Source organism: Castor canadensis, chromosome 1, assembly GCF_047511655.1.
Source record: "Castor canadensis chromosome 1, mCasCan1.hap1v2, whole genome shotgun sequence".
Lineage (NCBI taxonomy): Eukaryota > Metazoa > Chordata > Mammalia > Rodentia > Castoridae > Castor > Castor canadensis.
The window spans coordinates 43506636-43528147 of record NC_133386.1 but is presented as its reverse complement, the minus strand read 5'-3'; the positions used below and the strand labels follow the sequence as shown (position 1 = coordinate 43528147).

The following is a 21512-nucleotide window of genomic DNA, read 5'->3' as shown; positions in this document are numbered from 1 at the left end:
ATGTCTTTATCAACAATATTTATGAATCTGTGCATATGTACATGCATACAAATATAAAAAGTAGAAAGATGAAATGTGAAATAATAATGATGCATCCATTACAATATAACTTGTGATACTCAACAACATTTACTTTCATTTTCTGTTCCTCATGACCATCATCAATTTAGATGGCATGCCCTAGGTTCTCAGGAAGAAGGAAGGGGTTCCTTGGGCCAAGCACATCTGCTGTGGTAAAGAGCTGATGCCCCTGGGCCACTGCTGTTCTCAAACATAAAGTGCTATGAACCATGCTGAGCATTGAGAGAGAGAGAGAGAGAGAGAGAGAGAGAGAGAGAGAGAGAGAGAGAGAGAGAAATTGAATTTTTGATGAAAAAGAGAGAAGGAAAAGCAGCACAGCATTGTTTTGTTCACCAGATCCCTTGTGAGAGTACCAAAGGGGAAACGAGAAAAGAAGTATAAGAAGTCCCAGGGAGTCTGCAGATACCTGAATAAGGGAGTTGGATGTGCTGTCTTCTGGCTGCATCACCATCATGCACGAGTAAAGCAAGAGAGATGCCAACGTTGTTCATTTAACTAGAAGGAGCCCTTCAATAATATCCAGCCTTAAGGTAGCACCTGGTCCAAGAGTGACATGTTGGAGACTTTCTCCTATCCATGGGCTCATCATGGATTTTATGACTGACTGGGACCAGGTGGCTCATTTATCTGCTGGCAGAGCAAGAAAGAAAAGAAAAGCTGAGCTCTGTATCTCTGCAATATTGTTCTCCCAGGATGCTGCCTGTAGCTGAATGTGCTCCTACCAAAACCCCTCCTGACATTGACTGAGAGGTGGTCCTATCAGGACATCAGCAGCAGATTGGGGGTCCTTTTCACAGTCTCCCCAGTACAGGCCAGCTGCTAACAGCAGAAGAAAATCACTGGATGGTCTTGAAAACAGGTCCAGAAGATGAGTGAGAAGAATGTCTAGGATACCCCATTAAATCAAACCAACCCTGAATTATACAACTAATGATGGTTAACTCATTGTATGCAGCAGAATCATATGCAAGAGCTAAATTAAATGGCTTGACATAAAGTTGGCCAAAATTAGAGAACAATTTTCTTTTAAAACACTTGTTTTCAACTCTACCCAAAAACTCCTAGATACCATAAACAGCTATAGCAAGGTGGCAGGATACAAAATCAACTCAGAAAAATCATTAGCTTTTCTATACACCAACAACGAACAAATTGAGAAGGAATATATGGAAACAATTCCATTCACAATAGCCTCAAAAAAAATACCTAGGAGTAAACAAAGGATGTGAATGACCTCTACAAGGAGAACTACAAACCCCTGAAGAAAGAGGTAGAGGAAGACTACAGAAGATGGAAAGATCTCCCATGCTCATGGATTGGTAGAATCAACATAGTAGAAATGGTTATACTATCAAAAGCAATCTACATATTTAATGTAATTCCCATCAAAATCCCAATGACTTTCATCACAGAGTTCATTTGGAAACACAAGAGGCCTCAAACAGCCAAGGCAATACTCAGCAAAAAGAGCAATGCTGGAGGTATCACCATACCTGACTTCAAACTATATTACAAAGCAATAGCAATAAAAACAGCATGGTACTGGCACAAAAACAGACATGAAGACCAGTGGAACAGAATAGAGGACCCAGATATGAAGCCACACAACTATACTCACCTTATTTTTGACAAAGGTGCCAAAAATATATGATGGAGAAAAGACAGCCTCTTCAACAAAGAGAAAAGTGATTATTCATCTGCAAGAAACTGAAACTAGATCCATGTTTATCACCCTGTACTAGTGTGAACTCAAAATGGATCAAGGACCTAAATATCAGACCCGAAACTCTGAAGATAGTACAGGAAAGAGCAGAAAACACTCTGGAACTAATAGGTATAGGCAAGCACTTCCTCAATAGAACCCCAGCAGCTCAACAACTAAGAGGATGGACAAATGGGACTTCATAAAATTAAAAAGCTTCCGCACAACAAAAGAAATGGTCTCTAAACTGAAGAGACCACCCACAGAGTGGGAAAAAAATTTGCCAGTTTTACATCAGAAAAATGACTGATAACCAGAATATACAGGGAACTTAAGAAACTAAACTCTCCCAAAATCAATGAACCAATAAAGAAATGGGCAACTGAACTAAAGAGAACTTTCTCAAGAGAAGAAATTCAAATGGCCAAAAAACATGCAAAAATGCTCACCATCTCTAGCAATAAAAGAAATGCAAATCAAAACCACACTAAGATTCCACCTCACCCCTGTTAGAATAGCCATCATCAAAAATACCACCAACAACAGGTGATGGTGAGCATGTGGAGAAAAAGGAACCCTTGTACATTGCTGGTGGGAATGCAAGCTGGTGCGACCACTCTGGAAAAAAATTTGGAGGCTTCTTAAAAATCTAAACATAGATCTGCCATATGATCCAGCAATCCCACTTCTGGAGATATATATACCCAAAGAATGCAACATAGGTTACTCCAGAGGCACCTGCACACCCATGTTTATTGCAGCACTATTCACAATAGCCAAGTTATGGAAACAACCAAGATGCCCCACTACTGACAAATGGATCAAGAAAATGTGGTACTTGTACACAATGGAATTTTACTCAGCCATGAAGAAGACTGAAATCTTATAATTTGCAAGTAAATGGATGGAACTGGAGAACATCACTCTGAATGAGGTTAGCCAGGCTCAGAAGTCCAAAAAACATTTCATGTCCCCACTGTAGAGGAACTAATACAGAAACCTTAAAGCAACAAAGGTCAACATGAGAAGGAGATCAGGAACGAGTGTAAAGATCAGTTAGAGCTGAATCAACTTGTGTTGTAACACATTTGTACACGGAAGCAATGCTAGGAATCTCTCTGTGTAGCTACCCTTAACTCAACTAGCAAAAATGCTTTTCTTTCTTATTATGCTTATGTCTTCTCTTCAACAAAATTAGAGATAAAGGCAGAATAGTTTATGCCTGGAAGCGAGGAAGGAGGGGAGGAGAGGGTGGGGGCAGGGGGCAGGGAGGAGAAATGACCCAAACAATGTGTGCACACATGAATAAATGAATAAAGAAAACTCACTCACTTGTTTTTATAATTGTAAAAATAGTCATGTTATTCAAACATATTTATTGATGGTTTCAAAATGAGATTGTGCTACTGAGGTACATAATCTTTGCTTGCATTTGTATTACCATTATTAATAGATATCTAATACAAGTAAGGTAAAAGTTTTCCTTTGGGATTGTAGCTTTTTATATCATATTTATAAATTTGCATTTGTAATATATTTTATAACATATAAAATTATGTACTATGTATACTGATTATATACATACTCATCTCTATGCATATAACATTTGGTTGTACTTTTAAATTTAATATTGGATTTATTTTAGTGTATGGATGAAGCAGAAACCTATTTCATTTTTTTTTCTATATTGTTCACTAGTTTTCTCAACTTCCCTAATTAAATTATTTATCTTTCCTATGTCAACTTGGAAAGCCATCTTTGTCTTGGGCCAGTGTTTACCATATTTGTGTTATTCTCTATTTTGAAGGTATCATACTTTTTAATTGTGATAAATTTTGATGCCTCTTTGAATCTGGAAGTATCAGTTCTCCCTTATTATTCTCCTTTTTCATACTTTTCCTGGACACTCAAAGAAATTTAGATAATTGGTATCAATTCACTGAAAAACTATTGGTATTATGACTCAAATTGAAATAAAGCTACAGTTTAAATTAGAGGAGAATTTATCTTTATAAAGATGTGACTTTCTCCTCCACAATTTGTATGCTTTCTATATAAGTTTCTCCCATTCTTCTAAGTAAAATGTCACAATTTTCTCAGATAGTAAAGTGTTCTAATTTGTTGGAAAGTTAATCCTCCTATATTTCTTTTACATTTCTTATTCATGTGATAAGTGAAATATTTTTGCTTTAAAGTTTTTAATTTTGGAGCTATATTAGTTTTTGGCTTAATTGTTCAATGTAATAAATTCACTTTAACTCTAATGGATTCTTAATTGGTTCACTTATTTTGACCTAATAATGTCTGTTTTACTATTTATTTATTTTTAATTAGCATTTATTTATTGTACAAAGATGATTCATTTCAACACTTCCATACCTGTATATAATGTACTTTAATTATAGTCACCTCCTCCATTGTTCTTTCTTATTTGAGTTTCTTATTTGACCTATTTGTAATACTAATTTGATTCATAACTTCCCATATACAGCTTATACATTCCTGGAATAGGTAAGCAGGATATTAATTTTATAATATATAGCTGGATTTGATATTTTATTTCAAATTTTGATTCATTGTAGTCGATACTCATGTTAAGATAGATACGAGCATATACACACCTATAATGTCTTAATTTCTAGACATATCCTACTTAAAAACATGGCCAGTATCAGCTCTTTAGTCTCTTTTCTTTATTAGAAAAAAACTTTTGTAATTCTTCAGCAATGTGAAGACATATATATATATATATATATATATATATATATATATATATGTATTTTTTTTTTGATGGTTCTGGGGTTTGAACTCAGGGCCTCATGCTTGCTAGGCTTTTTTTTCTGTTGGGTATTCTCAAGCTAGAGCCTCACAAACTATTTGCCCAGGGTTGGTTTTGAACCATGATCCTCCCGAACTCTGCCTCCTGAATACCTAGGAATGCAGGCATGATCTACCAGTACCTGGCTTGAAGACAGATTTTTTTTTTTACTTTCTTTCTTTTATTTTATCATTTTTACATTTACTTAAATGTGTATACATTGTTTGGACCACATCCCCGCCCCCTAACCCCTCTTCAGGGCAGAACCTGTTCTGCCCTCTTGTTCTCTGATTTTGTTGAAGAGAAAACACAAGAGATAATAAGAAAGACAGTGTTTTTGCTAGTTTGAGGTAAAGATAGCTGTACAGAGATTCTTAGTGTTGCTTCCATACACTTGTAACACACACTGGTTCATCTCTACCAGACCTCTTCACTACTTCCTAGTCTCCTTCACGTAGTGGCCTCTGACAGTTTAAGATTACTATATTTGCTCCTCCACAGTGAGCACATCAACCACATTCTAGTTTTAGGTTTCCTTCCCTTTCCTTATTCCTCCCATGCATGTTCTCCTCTTAGTGTATGGCCCATGTTCAATTATATTACTGCATTTAGTAATATGCAGATTAGGTCTATAACCTGCATATGAGGGAGAACATGTGATTTTTGGCCTTCTGAGCCTGACTAACTTTGTTTAAGATGATGTTCTCCAGTTCCATCCATTTACTTGTGAATGACAAAATTTCATTTTTCTTTGTGGCTGAATAAAATTCCATTGTGTATAAATACCACATTTCCTTAATCCATTTGTCAGTAGTGGGGCATCTTGGCTGTTTCCATAGCTTGGCTATTGAAGACAGATTTTTATTGGTCATTCTGAGACCAACTCACTGTGTTTAATTATATCTAGTACACTGGAAGAAGTGCTCCCCATTGCAGAGAGGATGCTGGTTTTTAATTTACATTTGTCTTTACGGTAAGAATTCCATTGAATTTAAATGCTAATTTCTATGTAGAACATTTGGAAAAAATGCTTTCAAAAATTTAGAACCTCTGGGTTTGGAAAGTGATATAAAAAGGATATTTCTTTGAAAATTTTCTTACTTTACTTCATGTCTTTGAGTCTATTCATGTTTGAATTAAAATTTTTAAGATGTATTCATTCCAATTAAAATTTGTAAAGAATATCTGATATTTTAAAATTATTTTCCTTATATTCTTTCTCATGTATGATATTGCATTCTCAGGTTTTCTCTTTTTGGCCTAGTTATACCAGTTTTGCTTATTTTACAGATCTTTACAAAGTAGCATTTTTCTATATTTAATGTTAATTCCATCAATTTATTCTGTTATTCATTGATTAGTTTTTCTTTCCTTAACAATTTATTATAATAATTGCCTCTTCCTTATAAATAAATTTCTTATATCCTGAGAGAGAATATAGAGTATACACTTTGCTCTCTATAGAGAATTTATATGTTGATACATACATATGGGCATATATACCATATTTTAATTCCAAGACACATTTTTATATTTTAATCTCTTAAACTAGGATTTACCTTACAAATGACAATTTAATTGACAGCATGTTACCTTTTTTAGTAGAACATAAAGTAAGGTACATTTAATAATCAATAGCATTTCTGATTCAATGAAAGACATATCTATTAAATAACTTAATAAAGCTATTCTATCCTTTAAATATATGTATTACCAACAAGCATATGTTAGTCATATTATACATCTATAAATTTTATTCTCACCTAAATATTTAATTTCTGAATATAATAATAAATATTTTCAGATATTTACTGTGACAGAAAATGTGGTATTCACATATAAAACTTAAATATTTAGTGAGGAACATATACTCCACCCAGCAAAGAGATAATTCAAATTAAAATTTCAATGGAGAAACTCAATGTAAAAAATGATGCTACAGTTTGAAAAAAGGTCAACATAGAGTTGCTTAAACTAGATCCATATCTTTAACCTTGTGCAAATACCAATTCAAAATGAATCAAAGAATTTAATGCAAAGCCAGGAATTTTGAAACTGCTGCAAGAAAGAGTAAGGAATACACTGGAACACATAGGCATAGGCAATAACTTTCTAAATAGAATAGCTTAACGATTAAGAGAAAGGATAGGCAAATGATATTGCATGAAACTAAAAAGCTTCTGCAACAGCAGAGGAAATGGTCACCAGACTGAGGAGGCAGTCCAAAGAACAGAAATAACCTTTTCCAGCTATACATCTAAGAAGGGATTAATAACCAGAATTTACAGGGGGCTCAAAAACCTAAACTCCCCCCAAAATCAACGACCCAATGAACAAATGGGCAAATGAACTGAGGAGAGATTTTTCAAAGGAAGAAGTCCAAATAGTCAAAAAGCACATGAAGAAATGCTCACCATTCCTGGCCATAAAGGAAACGTGAATTAAAAACCACATTAAGACTCCACCTCACTCTTGTTAGAATGGCTGTCATCAAGAACATATACAACAACAAATGTTGGTGAGGCTGTAGGGAAAAGGAACTCTCATCTACTGTTGGGCAGAATGTAAATTAGTACAAACACTATAGAAATCAGTATGGAGCGTCCTCAAAAAACTAAAAATAGAATATCTGAAGGAATATAAGTCAAGATATAACAAAGATACTTGTACACCCTGCTTATTTCAGCATTATTCACAATAGCTATGCTATGGAAAAAACTTAGATGCTCTACAACTGATGAATGTATTAACTGATAAATGCATATGTTGGAATATTATTCAGCCACAAAGAAGAATGAAATTTTCATGTTAACTGAAGTAAGCCAGGTTCAAAAAACAAACAAGGGTCACATGTTTTCTCTCATATGTAGAAGAGAGAACTAAATACAAATACAAGCAGAACATGTTTCCAAAAGTGGGACCAGCACAGTGAAACACACTAAAAACTGTTGAATAATACAGGTAGGAGGGGGAAAGGATAAGGAAGAGTAATACAGGGGGTTTGATTAAAGAGCAATATAGTCACAGGTAAAATGCCAAGGCAAAACCACACTAAACAATGAAGGACAGGAATGTAAAATGGGTCATATTAAGGGTAGGACAATGGTAGTAAGAAGAGGGTAAATGAAGAGGGTAAAGGAAAGTGGATATGGCTGAGGTACTTTCTATACTGATATGCATATGGAACACTGAAATCTGTTGAAGTCATTTCAAGAAAGGAAGCAGGTAGGAGAAGAGGGAGAATAATGGAAGGAATGAACTAAGTACAATATATGTACATATGAAATGTCACAATGAAACCTCCTGTACAACTATCATATTTTAATAAAAGTGTCTTCAAAAATTGCTATAAAATTAATTGTATAGCCATAATTGTATAGCCAGAGAGAATACCAAAATTATTCTTACATGAAATAGAAAATTAAAACAAAGAGTGAGATAAATTGGTCTAAACCCAAATTTAGTATTCTAAGAAGAGCAGGGAGTGAAATTGGAAGAAATGTAACCAGTTGTCATTACATCATTCCAACACTATTTTCTTCAGATCATAAAATATGTCAGGCAGAAGCTAAGCACACGCTAGGTCAAGATAAAAAAGGCAACTTTCTTGTCCTGAAGTAATTATCATTTTATACAGGTGAAGTTTAAATAATACTGAGACACTCTTAGAGTTCCAATCGTGTGAACAGGATTTAAAATATATTGAATAAATTGCTTCTTGGCCTTTTGGTTAAGATCAAGTGTAAAATATATCGAACCATTCTTAGACTTAGATATATAACATAAACTAATTAGATGGAATGTATAGTTTCCATTGGAGAAAATAAAAGCAACCACTCTATGATCTATAGATCAATAATGCAAAATAAGAAATAAGTATAAAAACTGTTGATAAAATTAAGACCAACTATCATGGAATTGAACTGTGAACCTAAGACAGTTTTAGCACTTATGATGAAACAATGAAATCAATGTTGAGATCCTGACCTCTTCAGTCTATTACTTCTAGTTTGAAGATAGAGGATTCATTTGGGTGGGAAAGATTTGCTGTTCATGTAATAGAACAAGATTTGGTTATTTCTGGTTGTGAGTATCCTTCACCCCACACTTAGGCATCCGAAAAATGCACAAGCCTAGCTCTTCTGTGGTATCAAAATTAAAAACAGTAAGGAACAGATTGGCACAACTTGACCCATGTCCCTGGAGTTTTAGGAGGCTCAGACACAGGTCTCAGATTTTAACTTAGAAAAGTCTACACAAGTGGCTGTGTGGAATTGCCTGCGACAGCAGAGTGAATGGAAAGTCTGTCTTCTACAGTTGTGTTGGGCAAAACCACAGCTACTGCTAGTTCTATTAGCAGTAAATTAAAAAAAAACCAAAATCTTCTCCTTCAGGTATACCCAGCTCCATTCCAGAGTGCATAGTTTGGTGTTAGGAAGATTCAAGTAAGATATATTTAATACAGTGTAAGAACCTTTGTAAATGCTACAATGTACCCACACCCAGCACAACAATAAAAAATAATAATAAATAAAATAAAAATTGAAAAAAAAAGAATAATGCCTTTTCACCATGCATAATATTTCATGGCAGCTTTAGGCAAACTCAATAAGTTTTTATCAAGGTGAAGAAGACACTTCAGTAAAGAGCTGAGTCAGAGGCATTTTTGAAAGACCCCATTAAATGGGGCTACAGAGGGTGATATGATCCCAGCAGAACAAAATGCTGATTTGGTAAGGAAAGAATGAAGAGAAATTAGAGCAATCATAACATACAAGAAATTTCCCATAGTCTACAGAGATAACTATGCCGGTTATATATGAAATGGGCAGCCAGTAATATGCAAAGGAAACAAGCTGTCCACATGAAATAAATGAAAGCCAGCACATGGCACGGCTTGGAGCAGGAGACTTGTGTGAACAGATGTGGCGCAGAATCGGTAAATCTTGTTAAATGTCCTAGAAGTGAGTATGCCTCTGCCCATTTCACAAGATCCCCACTCTCTTCCCATAGAGTTATTTTCTTGAATTAGCCACTAACAGGGGTTTTTGTTTCAGGAAATAATGACTTTCTAGATTTTAGGTGAGTGCATGATTTATAATTGTCCTAGATGCATAAATGTATTTGGTATTTGGATTGGTGAGTTAAAATTCCTTCATTTGTGATAACATGAAACTCAGCAGTAAATCTTCACAAGGTTATTGTACCTTTTACCAACAAGAAGCTATTCTTAGGGTTTATTGACAGTGTAATGATGAAAGTCCCAAATCTTAGTTGATTAATGGAGAAAGGAAACTCGCATTTTCCATCCTCAATAATTCTATACAAATAAAATGATGTTTCATGTCCCAGGGTCTAATCTTTGAATTGTTATAAAACCACCAAGAAAAATGCTTTATTAAATGTCTAAAGTCTTGAATTTATGTGCTAGGATATTACCAAAGATAGATTAATGTACATTTTGAAGGTGCAATACTTTATGTTCAGATGAAGAAGAAAAGATGAAAGAGAAGCAGAAATCCTCAAGCTGTTGGAATTTGAAAATTGAAACAAATTTAACCTACTACAAATGGACCATGTTGATGAAAGAAAGGACTTATTAATCAAAGCTTACCAATTAAGGGGCTGGTACTTCACTATTAAACCATGAGATGAATTTCAAAAGCATGACTTGATGACTGAATATTTACATTATTAAGATGTCATAACAACTAATCCTTATCTTTTCTGAGTGTTACATAGAGGTCAAGTTGAAGTTCTCAGCTGATTAATATCATGACAGTTAATAAAAATGGTTCAGCTTGTCAGTTCTACCTTCACTGAAATCGTGAGTATGTAAGATGTAGGAGTTTCTTTCTAAAGTTAAACAGTAATGTCCTCTGCTAAATAAAAGAGAGATAAAATGATTAAAACCATTGTTATCCAGATACTGTGGTATATACCTATAATCCTGGCTAACAAGGAGATTGGGGCAAGAGAATCACAACTTTGAGGCCAGCTGGGGTAACTTAGTGAAACAGTCTCAATTCCTCCCATCACCTATAAAAACATTACCATAACTTAAATTTTAATTAATCTAGGAGCTCTTAGAATTTGCAAAATTTGAAGCTAAAGTCTGACTATTGTCTTAAGCAATTTTCAATTGTACTTTCTAAAGATGATACACCTAGGAATGCTGTTTACTTCTAATTATTGCTCTTATTATTATTGCTACTTTCCAAATTGTTACAAATTTAGAATTTGATGCTATGTACTTGTTACCACTTACATAAACAGCTTGCAATGTATTAATTTGTACTTGCTTCAGGTTTTCAATTACCAAATTAGCATTTATAGAGCATCTGCTCTGGAAAGCCATATTCTCAGCTTTTTCCTATAGTTACTCACATCTTACAACTGCATTACTATTCACCCCTTTTCAAAGCAATAACTTAGAAGTCACTCTTGATTCTTATTTCCTCATGAGTCACATGGAATCTACTAGCAAGTTCTAGCTTCTGGCTCTACTTTCAAGTTATAATCAAACTCTGACAACCGTTCACCACCTGCACAGTTACTACCCTAATCTAAGTGCCATCACCTTCTGCCTGGTCTATTACATTACCTCCCAAATAGTTTCTCAGTTTCCATTTTTGCGACACTCTATCTTATTTGTCACAGAGAAATATAACAGTAATATTCTTAAAATGTAAATCAGATTATAATATTCCCTTGATCAAACTCCATAACTTTCCCATTCTATGAGTATAAAATTAAAATTTCTGCATTAGTCACATTCCCATTATTGGAAAAATACCTGAAATAATCAAATGATGAAGAGAAAAGGTTTATTTGTGCTCACAGTTCAGTCCATAGTTAACTGACCCTGTTCTTTTGGCCCTGTGGAGAGGCAGAACATCATGGCAGCAGAACTTGGCAAAATGATTCACCTCATTGCTGAAATGTGAAAGCTGGTATGACTCTCCTTTTTTGAGGTCACACCCCCACGGACCACAAATCCTTCTTCTAGGCACCACCTCTCAAAGTTTCCTCCACCTCCTAATAGTGCCATGTTGGAGAATAAGCCTTTACCACATGGGCCTCAGGGAAATATTCCAGATCCATACCTCAGCAGTGCTTACCATAGCCTGCAAATCTGGTTCTTTCTAAACCTGTCTTATACCATCCATCCCTCATTCACTCTACAACTATACCACCCTTTTGATGTTCTTGGAATTCACAGAGATCATTACCTTGTTTGCATTTTTAAATTTTCTCTGGCTCAAACATTCTTCCACCTAGATCTGTAAACACTTTCCTTAATATATTCAGGTTTTTGCTTAAATGTTCTTAATTATTTTATCTTAAATAGCCACAAGCCTCACCCTCATTACTCTCTAACTTACTACATATATTTTTATAACACTTTCACCAGCTAACATTGCTGTATTTGTTTGTTTACTTGCTTAATCTTTGTTCCATCTCCACCCTCTACCTACACATTCAATGTAGAAATACAGTAATTTTTTGACATGGTGCAATATTTTTGAGGTACTTCTAGTTAGATTTTTTTATTTCAAAATTTCCATTTCTAATGTACTTGTCCACATCTGTAAGATTTTATTTTTGTTGTCTACTCTATACTCTGGGTCTAGCAGAGGATATAATACCTAGAAGAGGAGATACTCAATAAACATTTGATCAATGAATTACAATAAGAAAGGACAAATGGTGACTAAAAAAAGAGTTCACTAAAACTCAAGTTATCTGTTGTCAAGGAACTTCAAGTCTAATCAGAGGGAAAAATAAAACCCACACCTATGCAAAAGAATACAAAACATTCTAGATTGAATGCATAATATCCAAGTGAGGCAGAGCAACGCAGGATATTTTATTATGTATATTACAGGAGGCCATCTGCTTCCCTCCTGTTTCTTTTGCATTTCTCCTACTGCCTAATATGGTCTCTGCACATAAATGTTGACTATAACTAGTTGATTGCAAGTATAAGTAGAAAATAATACTGAAAGCAAAACAAAAGTGAAGGGTAGAATTTCCTTGAATTATCTCTGATTTAAGTTTTTCCATGCTTGATAACAAACAAGGATGACCATGTATTGGCTTTTATTTAGCTGCTGGACATTCATCTGAGTAATTATTTGACATGGTATGATATTTTTGAGATAATTCTAGGTAAAAAATAAATTTTATTAAAATTTTCCATTTCCAATGCTTTATTCTTCCATGTCCTTGTACATTTTAAGAAAGTAGGTTGTATATTTTCCTTGAGAATCAAGTGTGTTATAAAGTGACAATATTCTTAAAGTATTAAAGAAGAACACACAATTTGCTGTGTTGGTCATTGATTCAAAAAATTCTTGCTCACTGATTTGGGTTGGCTAGGGATACAAACTTAAAAAAGATATAGTTTTAACTCTCAAGAAGCTTATCATGCATTTATTTATTCCTTTAATACTTTATAACAGTTGAGAATGAACAGATTCCAGACACTGTCTCAGGCATTAAGAGTGTGATTGTGAACAAGGCTATCCTGGTTCCTATGGTTCAAATCATTAAAGTTCTTAGAAAAAGAAATGGTGCAAAGGCCAACAAATGTGATTGATTATATATGAAGGTAAAAGAGAGTACAATGGGAACATATAACAGAAGAATTCTGTGCAGAGAAGTTCTGCCTTCCTGTAACATTGAACTTAAACCTCAACAATAAATCTGTGAGCAAAAGTGAAGGCAGGGGAGAAGGATGGACATGCAAACAAATCACCATAGTTCAGTGCAATCAGGGCTTCAATAGAAGTGAGAAAGTGAGTCCAGGATCTGCTAGTTGCACTGAAAAGCAAAAGATAAACATTGCCGTTTGGCATCAGCTGAGCCTTCCCCAGGAAAGATGCCTGGTCCTCATGAGCGTGGATTTGCCAGATGGATAAGGGGGTAGGACTTAGCAGTCAGAGGGAACAGCATGTGCACCATCTGAAGGTTGTAACACTGTAGAGAAAGTAAACAAGTGACATGACTCAGCCTCGCACAAAGTGGACTGGTGGTGTGAACGAGTATAGGGAGCCTGGCTAGGGGAATCTTGCTTTTTTATCTTCATGCAAAGACTGTGACATTTAGAAAGGAAGAGTGCAGGGCAGTATTTTGCATGATGCTGTGTCCCAAGTGCTGCCTACAGCTAGCTTTTGGAATGCATGTGCAATGTGCAGACCAGCCATTCACCTTTTCCTGGATGCCATGATGACTGAACACAGCTATAGAACAGAGATTCGGGCTTTATGTTCTAGGTGACAGTGCCTTTGGCCCTGGACATGAAAACAGAGAAGCAGGCTAAAAGGTTTTTTAAATGTTCGGGAAATGAACAAATTGTGTTTTATAAATGTAGATTATATTAGTGTTATGTAAGTATAGATTAAGTTGTTCTTTTTAAAGCATCAAAAATAAGCAGAGGCATTACTTTCTCTTTAAGAAATATGATTATGAAGATAGGTAATCTTTTCTGGAATGATAAACTAGACAATCTTTAGAGTTATTTTTTCACAAATAAAATATATATCTATTGTTGACATCCAGTTTTATGAACAAACACAGAGAAAATTGGGAGGAGAGAGATTCATAACAATACCTTGAATTCTCTATGGCTGACTTTTAAAAAACAGATATTTATCTGCTTTAGAGAGAGTTGTTATTTCAAAGGACTGTGATTTTCTCCATGGTGCTCCTGTTTTGAGAACATGAGTTTACTTGACTGCTGTATGCAATTGCTTGCTTTCTGTGGCTGTGGAAGAAACAGCATTTTTCGTATGTGCAAAAGGAAGCAAGTGGCTTTGTGAAATGATGTCTTGTTCCATGTGTGGTTTGCGTTTGATTAGTTGTATGAAAGCTGCCTTGTCGTGTGAGGTCTTAATTGTAATAATTCTTTAGCAGATCTTAGTGGTGGCTTTTAGGCAATGCTATATTTAAGGTTTTGCTTCTGCCTAAGCCAAACAGATGTGTTTATTTACATGTTTGATCTAATCAGGAAGACAAAGGGACTCTGCTCACTGCCTTCTACTTCTAATGCAAGATAAAAGGGAAGGAGAGATGTGAGCAGTTGGGGCTCATGGAAATGAGAGTGGAAATGAAAAGTCAAGTCGTGTAGGTGTGAATCAAACTGAGACAGCTGTGCTCTCTCTCTAAGTAGGGTCACAGCTGTCTGGGGGCTGACACGAACCAGAGGGAGAGCTAGGTGGTGGCACTGGTTTCAGGCGGGCGGTCTCCCCTCTTCTGTATGCCTGAGAATCAATGTGTAATTGTCCTGCCTGTGACAAATGTCACTGTCAGGGTACTTTTGGGTTTGTGTCAGTTCAGGTGCAGCTAAGCACATAAACGTGTCACCACACAAGCTGTTGACTGCACAAGGACCAAAAGAAGCAGAGGCTGCTTCTCTCCAATTGTGGATTAAAAGCTTCGAATAGTTGGAAAAGCTTTGCAGGTTTAGAATAGACAGAATGGAAGAAGTCACTTTACATTGTACAGTGTTCTATTAGGGAATAAAATGAAAATGGTGGGACAGGGACTCCAATGGAGGTTCTATGTGCAAGGTGAGAGCAGGGACGGGAGGTGGGGAAGGAGCTATGTTTGGCAGTAGACCATTAGGAGAGTATTATGGCTGTTCTTCACTAAAACATATTTTTTTAAAATGTCCTGGGGTAAGATGTTCATCTTCTCTCACTTCTTAATCCTTTTCTTTTATGCTTAGTGGCATTATACAATAATGAATATCTTAAGCAAAAGGCAAGATCCAATAATTGTAGGATCATCGATGACTTTGGAGTTTTGTCCTCTCTACTCAATGAAGGGAAGCATATTATCAGTTGTAATTATTCTCTGAGAAGTTTATTTAGCTACTATTCTTTTAGTCATTAGTTAGAAAAAAAGATTCAAAACTGTACACACACACACACACACACACACACACTCTTACAGAAAAAAAGACCCTGTAGTTTCATCACTCAAACTTATTTTTTGATTCTGGCTAATTTTGTGCTGTTTATCAAATTGTTCTCTGTAACACTCACTGTCACAGGAAAGAGAAGGAATTGTACTCACTTTACTAGTGTGGAATGCCGGCATTGGCCCCATGTATTGAAAATGGCACCAGATGCCAACTCTGCATTGTAGAACTCGAGTTAGTCAAGGTGTTTGGTTTTTGTTCCTTTTTTGGTCCTAATTGTTTTGTTTGCTTGCTAACCTTGCAGATAGGTATTCTCCAACTTCATTGTAAATACTTGGTTATTTATTGTAGGCAGTAAGAAAGGCGATGGTCCTCCATGTCTCATGTGTTACTAGTTTATGATGGGGCAGAATCAAAAGCTCAAAGGTAAATATAACTATGGGGCTCATACCTGTTTTCAAAAGCCAACACAGCTTGACAAGCCACATACATGTGCCTGGATTTGAACTGAATTGAATGTGTGCTGTGGATTTCTGAGGTCCCTTGATAACTGTGTGTACAGTTTAGGTACATGTATCTCTCTCTCTCTCTCTCTCTCTCTCTCTCTCTCTCTATCTCTGTATGTTTAATTGTGGTAGTGTTAAAAATTCAATGAAGGCTTGCTTTATTTAATAACAGTATTAAAATACACATTTGGTGGTGGTGGTCGTATAAAATGAATATTCACAGAACCATTTGGTCTGTAGGAGAGGAAGGAGTAAAAGAATGAGTAGCAGGAGGTGACAGGGTTGGGCCCTTGTAGTTTTTTATTTTTCTAGTGGAGGTGGGCACATCAGCACCCACCACTGCAGCTTTGCCAAGGGTCTGGCAGTAATATGAATCTATTTGGATGTTTAGTGGAAATAGTGCTTATCTGCAGAGGAAATACATTTAAAATCTGCATTGCCACGAGTCTCACAGTGTTTGCTTTTAGTTTAAAGGTGTTGTGAAATACAGTACATGCTTTCTTAGTAATCAAAACATTTTAACATATGAACTGTCCTGATCTTTGGCTAGCTGTTCTGTTTACTAGCTGTGTACATGGTTAGTGTGCCAGGAGCTGGTTTCCAGTGATGTGAACACCAGCACTCTGTCTATTATGTGATCATTTTTATAGCAGAACTCTTTATTCCTGAAGACAGCTATATCCACTAATTCTTAGGCACAAGGACAAGTTAACAGTTGATGCTCTAAATTGAAAGGGAAAGGATGAAAGCAGTTGACGAAAAACAGTAATTTTCGTGTTTTGAGAACCTCCTGTCTTCTGCCCTGTGGTTGTTGCAAATGTCAGCATTTAGTGCAGAGAGTAAAGTGGGCATTCTATCTTGGAATGTAAAAACATAGTCAAGGAGAAGTGTAAACAGTGGATTGTACTGTGGTCTATTTTTTATTTGTGAATTAAAATTGAGTTGCTTTCATCACATGCAAGAGCTTTTTTCATTTTATTTTTTAGATCAAGTATTTTGACTGCTCTAAGTGTAAACTGGATAGTTTGTCAAGAGAGTAATAACCTGATATATTTGGTTTAAACAAAACAGACTCATAGGAAAGTCATACATGAAGCCAGCACTGCCTCTGTGCTTCTCACTTCACCTTGAATGTTATATTCAGTGGGAGTTCAATAGGAAGGTTTAAAATGTAGAATTTCCTAGGCTGTCTGGGAACTGGTTGATGTGATGTATTGGTGATGATAATTTAGTTCTTCATCTCAGTTCTGAACTTTTTCTATTTAGCTCAGCAAGCTGGTTCCATTTCGTTTGCTTCCCCTACTCAAGGAGAAAATAGATTTGAAAATTAGCTGGGTACTCTCAGCTTTTTCAAAGACCAAGAAAGAGAATTTTGTTTCCATTTCTCATAAGTGATACATAAAAAATTGGAAAGCAGGAGAAAGATATCTGAATATGGGCATAAGTAATTAAAATATTGTATTCAGGACTGAGATTGAAATGTAGCTGAGGAGAAAAATCCTACAGATGCTCAAAATCTGTAAGGCTTTTGAATTAGCTGAATCCCCAGCAAATCTTCGTTTTCAACTAGAGGAAATTATATGGTATTCTCCTTCTTTGCAAGGCTTGAAAATTTATTGAATTGCTACTAAAAGCTTGCAGAAGGTAAGGAAACCTTCCCGGAGACAATTATGCTGCATTTTGCCACTGGAATTTTCTAAATGTTTCCCTTGTGTGATGGGATTTTACATGAAACAAAAGAAAACGGAATGTTAAAATAGACCACCAGGGGCATGCCCAGAATTAGTTCATGCTCACAGGGATGGAGAAGTGGCAGTTCAATAGAGATGTTTCAGAATATGGTGAAACTGCCAAATGACAGATGGTCCAAAGCCAGAAGAGAAAGGCTCAAGAAGATGTAGCCAAGTGTAAGGCCGAGTCTGGAAAGCATTGAGCAGCTGTTTAGTGTTTGTGTTGACACTGATCATTACTACAGCCTCTATTTCATTTTGCTAAATTAATTAGTTTTTGTATTCACTTTTTGTGATGATCCAACTATATTCTTTATTATAAAGGATGAAATGTGTATGAAGCTCTACTGAGTGAAAATATTCCAAAACAATTATACTGAACTAATTAGTCAATACTGTTTTAGATAGAGGATCACTGGGCTGATAGAGTGGCTTAAGTGGTAGAGGGCCTGCCTTGCAATCTGAGGTCCTGAGCTCAAACCCCAGTACCACCAAAATAAATAAATAAATAAATAAATAAATAAATAAATAGAGGAATACCGATGTTCTGTATCACACATTAATTTAAACAAAAACTTTTAAGAATTGATTTTTGTTGTCCTTCATGATCCTATTGAGAAATGCCATTGTTGCTATCACAATTTGATTTTAAGGGGCTCCAGTCAAGCTAGTAACCAAAGGACTTTATCATGTAAAATTCATAAATTGTTAATTATCATCTTTCCAAATTGCAAAGTATCTGTTTATTTAAATGCATTTTAATAGCATATGCATGTTTTTAAATAAAATTTAAATCAGTGGGTAAACATCATCATAATCAAGATAAACATTTCCATTACCTTAAAGAGATCCTGTATGTCCCTCTCATTTAGTCAGTTCTGCCAGGGCTCCCAAGAACCACTGATTTGTTTCCTGTAAATTATGTATTTGTTTTGTTATTTTTAGAGTTCCATAGTAATCAAAATCATACAGTATACACACTTTGTATCTGCTTTTATTTAGCTAAGATCCTTTTAGATACACTTAGTTGTTTACATGTTCATTCTTTTTCATTGGCAAATAGTATTTCATTGCATAAATATGCCATAATTCTCTTACTTTAGCACATTGGGTTGTTTGGCATTTTAAAATTTTTTTTATTTATTTTTTATTATTCATATACATACAAGGCTTGGATCATTTCTCCCCCTTGCCTCCACCCCCTCCCTTACCACCCACTCTACCCCCTCCCTCTCCCCCCCACCCCCTCAATACCCTGCAGAAACTATTTTGACCTTATCTCTAATTTTGTTGAAGAGAGAATAAAAGCAATAATAGGAAGGAACAAGGGTTTTTGCTGGTTGAGATAAGGATAGCCAAACAGGGAGTTGACTCACATTAATTTCCTGTGAGTGTGTGTTACCTGCTATGTTAATTCTTTTTGATCTAACCTTTTCTGTAGTTCCTGGTCCCCTTCTCCTATTGGCCACAGTTGCTTTTAAGGTATCTGCTTTAGTTTCTCTGTGTTAAGGGCAACAAATGCTAGCTAATTTTTTAGGTGTCTTACCTATCCTCACCCCTCCCTTGTGTGCTCTTACTTTTATCATGTGCTCAAAGTCCAATCCCCTGTTTGGCATTTTGAGTAAAGCTATTTTGAATGTTTGTAGATCTTTGTGTGGGCATATGTTTTCATTTCTTTTGAGTAAATATGTAGAAGAGGTTGTTGGGTATATTTTAATTTATAAGAAACTACAAACTGCTTTCTAAGAAGGCTGAAGCATTTTATATTCCCTCTCAGTTGTTCTATGCTCTTGCAAAGACAGTATTACCATGTTATTTTTTAACTTGTCATTGTAATTGCTGTATAACACTATCTTATGGTTTAAATTTGCATCACTCTGATGACTAAAGATCTTAAACATATTTTCATGTGTCGTTATACATGTATATGTGTAAATATGTAGCCTTTTATGGTGAAGTGTCATTTAACTCTTCATCTATTTTCTTATTGGTTTGTTGGTCTCATTGAATTTTAAAATTTCTTTACAGATCTTGGAAATGAGTTGGATTTACAATGTATGTATTGAGAGTATTTCCCATCAGTCTGTAGCTTGCCTTTTCATTTTCTTAACAGTGTTTTTCAAAGAGCTGAAATCACAAATTTTGACAAAGTTTGATTCTTTTTCTTTTGTGGTTTCTTTTTATGTGCTGAGGCACGGGCCTTAGCTGATAATATTGTCATGTGTGCCCAGTAATCCAACATAGAAACTTGGTCTTTCTTGACTCATCTCTTTCTTTAGTCTCCTGATTTTACCTCCTGAATTTTCCAGACTCCACCATTTCTCTCCATCCTCACTTACATTCACCTGCTCTGGACAATCATTCTCACTTGCCTGTTTGTTGCAATAATGTTCTTGGGTGATCTTTCAAAAATGCCAATCTGACCACAGACTTTCTGTGTAAAACCCAGATGTAGAAACTCAGTTTTCTTAAGATAAAGTACAAACTTTTAAATATGATTTCTAATGATTCTGACCTAATTTACACTGTCATTATTCTCTTTTCCCACATTCTACCTCTACACACCCCTACCTTGTAATCTTCTAATCTTTAGCCATGTTGAACTTTCACATTTTCTCCAAAACTCAAGTTATATTTTTAGCTGAGAATTCTCAAGCTATTGCCTACTCAGTTTTTAATTAGTCTAATGAGGAATCCCTTCTTTTTTTTTTTTCATTTTTCTTTTATTATTCATATGTGCATACAAGGCTTGGTTCATTTCTCCCCCCTGCCCCCACCCCCTCCCTTACCACCCACTCCACCCCCTCCCGCTCCCCCCCTCAATACCCCGCAGAAACTATTTTGCCCTCATCTCTAATTTTGTTGTAGAGAGAGTATAAGCAATAATAGGAAGGAACAAGGGGTTTTGCTGGTTGAGATAAGGATAGCTATACAGGGCATTGACTCACATTGATTTCCTGTGCGTGGGTGTTACCTTCTAGGTTAATTCTTTTTGATCTAACCTTTTCTCTAGTTCCTGGTCCCCTTTTCCTATTGGCCTCAGTTGCTTTAAGGTATCTGCTTTAGTTTCTCTGCATTAAGGGCAACAAATGCTAGCTAGTTTTTTAGGTGTCATTAGATCAAGGGCAAACACAACAAGGGGATTGGACTATGAGCACATGATAAAAGCGAGAGCACACAAGGGAGGGGTGAGGATAGGTAAGGAATCCCTTCTTATGAGAGGTTTTTCCTGATGCCCCAGGTAGTTTTGTGGCTCTGACAGTGCTGTTTAGTGGAACACTAAATGGACTGGCAAATGATGTATTTTCAAGAAAATAAAATTAGTGCTATGAAAAGGACCTCCTGAGAGGAATACTTTTAGGAGGGAAGTATATTTTATGGTTCAAAGACATCCTTTATAATGTGAAAATTTACAATTAGACCTGGATATACTCCATACACTACATTATGAAGTAAGAACATACATTCTTTTTTAAAAAAATTGGGAAAAGTATTACTTTTTTAACCTCACTCATCCTTATTTATTTTCTTCTTTTATTGTTGTTGTGCTGGGGTTCACTGTAACATTTACAAAAGTTCTTATAATATATCATAGTTGAATTCACCTCCTCTGTTATTCTCCTTTATCCCCATTCTCCTTCATTCCTGGAATAGTTTCAACAGGTCTCATTTTTCCCTTTACATAAATGTGTACATAATATTTGTACCATATTCACTTTCCTACACATTTTACCCCACATCTTTCCCC

The 21512-nt window shown here is 35.6% G+C and overlaps 1 long non-coding RNA gene across 1 annotated transcript in view; it reads left to right on the top strand.

Moving 5' to 3' along the window:
• The window catches only part of LOC141423981 (uncharacterized), a 313617-nt gene that overhangs the window by 281195 nt on the left and 10910 nt on the right, over nucleotides 1–21512 (top strand). The gene's annotated exons all lie outside the window — the stretch shown is intronic.